The following is a 3,664-nucleotide window of genomic DNA, read 5'->3' as shown; positions in this document are numbered from 1 at the left end:
ACTTCTCATTCTCTTTCTCCTTCAGTTTCTTTATCTCTCACTTTTGACAGTCACACATCATAAGTCTGCTTACTTATGACTATCCTACAAAATATAAACAGCAAGTGTACAAGAGTACAGTGACAGAAATGCAGGACTTCAACATAAAAATCAATTCAAATGAGCTCTTTCCCTCATTGAATCAGGAGAACAATTTTTAAAATAAGAGGCAATTGTGTGGAGAAGCAAGAGTAGAACTAGATAATGAGAAGAAAAAGGACACACGAGAGGTGAAAAGTCCAATTAGGGAATGGGCGAAAGCCTTCTTGAATTTGGGTTTTGGATCATTGAAACACAAGTTGGCTCTTACCTTCTCTCAGTCATGGTTAGGGTTACAACACATCCTGTAAGTCTTTCGCTTCAGTAGAAACAGGACAGGAAGTTTCGAGGCTGGAAATTGGATGGGTGCAGCCAGGGTACCTGAAGATTTAGAGAATCTATGAGAAAATCACCTCACAGTGATGCTGAAAGAACTGACTGCAGGGTCCTTAACTATTACTCCTTTTCCTACAGTTGTTCCTCTGGGCTGGGTCTGTAATAGACCTTTGATTCCTGCCTTACACAAGTCGTAACTGGTTTAGTAGTAGAGGGAGAGGAGGATGAGAATGAAGCCAGCAGAGAGGATGGGCCTGGGCACTTTCTTAGTGCTCTTAGGAAACGAGTGTATGGACCACAAAAACAGCATCCTGCCTGGGTAGAGGCTGAGGAGGGTGGAGCCACCATTGGGAGCATCTCAGAGGGGAGGAAGCATCTAACTGGAGACAGAAGATGATGCACGTGGCATGCAGGACAGGGTTGCTGAAATGAAAGAGAGGGAAAGCCACTCAGCAGAAATGTTGCAAAGGCAGGGGGAAGAGAAAGAAGAAAAACATAGTGAACATTTGAAGATTATTTTGTGTTAAGCTCCATCGCAGGCACTAGAAAGATAAGTCATTGAACCATTACAACAACTTGACAAGAAAGGGAGTTTTCATTCCCATTGCATAGATTTCCATATCTGAGAAGCCTAGATTTCTAATTGATTTACAAATAATGAATTTTGGAGACCTTTAATAATTGGAACAAGAGAAGAGGTAAGATTATAACCCAGAATTCTCTGTTTTCGTGGCCAGTGATCTAAGCACAGCAGTTCATCACAGAAAAATTCTTCCCAGTGAGTTCATTTGACAAATCAGATAGAATATCTTTGGAAAGAAGTTAACTGTCTTGATAAAATAAGATTTTACTATTCAGTGTGTCAGAGGCAAAATGAATTAATACAGGGAGAAAACCTGCACTCTTTCTATGTTCCCCCTCAAATGAACCCCTGAGCATGTTGCAGTGGGAAATACCTTGATGTTACAGTAGCCTCACCAACAAGACACAGAAAGACTCACCAGACTGATTAAGAGCCCTGAATCACACAGTATATTGAATCAATTAAAATATATAGCAAGATACAAAGGGCAAGAGATGGGGTGGGTTAAGACCCTTAGGATAGAATCCAGTGTGGTAAAAGGACCTCATTACCTGAATCCTGGGGCGTGTCGTGTCTTTTTGCCACATTGACCTTCCCTGCTTACTGTGTGGTTACAAGGACCAGAGTTGAGGGTAGGGAAGGGAGCTCCATAGACAGAAGGTGTCTGGAGCCAGTACACACTTGCTTTGCTGCAGAGTTGCAGGGACGGTATGCAAGGTCAGAAAGTGAAGATCACTGATAACTGCTGAGCAGCCGCAGCTTCTATTTGTGTGTCTTTAGCAGAATGATTCACCAATTGCTGATTAAAGGATTCTAAACTGTCGTAAGTATTTGATATCTCATATTTTTTTCTCTCCAAAAATATATTTACCACCCTGTGTAGCACTGCCAATGTTCTTCATTCCTCTCTGTAGCCCCAGATTTCCATTTGGTCTCAATTTCCTCTGCCTGAATGAGTTACTTTCCTTTTCTTTCTTTTTTTTTTTTTTGGTGTTTAAGGTCTTCTTAAGAATTCTTTGAGCTCTTGTATGTCTGAAAAAATTGGTTATTTTACCTTTATTTCTGAAATATATCTTGCTGTGTATAGAACTCTAGTTTGACAATTTTTTCTTTTAGTTTTTTAAAGATACTGATCCATTGTTTTCTGGCTTGCATTGCTTCTGATGAGAAGCTATCATCCTTGTTCCTCTGTATATAACATGTCTTTTCCTCTGGATGCTTTTAAGATGTTCTCTTTATTACTAGTTACGCAAGTAGATTATTATTATTTTCATTGGTATAGTTTTTATCACTGTTCTTATGCTTATGGTTCATTGAGGTTTTGGATCTGTGGATTTGTAGATTTTGTCAAATTTGGAAATATTTCATTCATTATTATTGCAAATATCTTTGTCTCTTCCTGTCTGTCCTCTTCTTTGGGGGCTCCAATTACATGTATTGATATATTAGGCTGCTTCGATCTGCTGTCTCACAGTTTCCTGTTTCTCTATTCTTTTTTTTTTTCCTTTTTTTAGTTTCTTCTCTGTGTGTTTCAATTTGGATAGTTTCTATTGCCCTGTCTTCAAGTTTACTAACCTTTTCTTCTACACTGTCTAATCTTCTCTTAGTCCCATCCAGTCATTTTCAACTCAGAATTTCAATTTTGGGTGGTTTTTTAATTTAATCTTTCATGTCTCTCCTTATCATGCTTATGTTTTCCTCCACTTCCTTGGACATATGGAATATATTTATAATAAATGTTTTAATGTCTTTGCCTACTAATTATGTCATCTATATAATGTCTGAGTCTATTTCTATTGACTGATTTTTCTTTGAATTATGAGTTACATTCTTTTGCTTCTTTGCATGTTTGGTAATTTTTTATTGCATGCCAGATATTGTGACCTAGTTGGGTGCTAGATATTTTTCTATTTCTTGAAATATGCTTGAGCTTTGTTCTAGAATGCAATTAAGTTCCTTGGCAACAATTTGATCCTTTCAAGGCATGCTGTTAGGCTTTGTTAGCTGGGGGAAAAGTAGCATTTAGTCTAGAGCTAATTTTTCCCCACTACTGAGGCAATACCTTTCTGAGTACTCTACCTGATTCCTTATATATTATGAAGATTTTTCCAGGACTGATGGGAACATAAACTCTTCCCAACCTTGGATGAGTTCTAAGTATTGTTCTGCCTGTTTCTTTCCTGCAATTCTTTCCCCAGTATCAGGCAGCTTTCTCACACTTATGCTGACCAGAGTTCAGCTGAAAGCCCTGGGGAACTCTGTGTAGTTTCTCGCTATCTTTCTCTCTCTCTCTCTCCATCTCTGTCTCTAACCTTATCTCTCTCCCTCTCTGCAGCTCTCTCCTTTCCATGAAATGTATTCACTCCTTTCCATGAAGCTCTGTCATTGCTAGTACTCTACTCTTCAAATCCTAGCTGTTTTGGTGTCCCTGAATTCTCAAGCCTGTATCTTTAGCTCAGGGAATCTGATGGGCTCTGTCTGAGTCTCCTCTCCCTGCCCTATGGCCTGGAAACTCTCCATAAACTCTCTTCCACTCTCCTGTTATTCCATCCAGTGCAGTGTTCACCACATTTGTTTTCTTTTCACCAAAGATCACTGTCATGTGCTGCCTGCTGTCCAGTGTCTGAAAACCATTAATATGTAAGTTATGTTCAGTTTTCTAATTGC

This window comes from Eschrichtius robustus, chromosome 9 (genome assembly GCF_028021215.1).
Source record: "Eschrichtius robustus isolate mEscRob2 chromosome 9, mEscRob2.pri, whole genome shotgun sequence".
Lineage (NCBI taxonomy): Eukaryota > Metazoa > Chordata > Mammalia > Artiodactyla > Eschrichtiidae > Eschrichtius > Eschrichtius robustus.
This window is presented reverse-complemented; position numbering follows the sequence as displayed.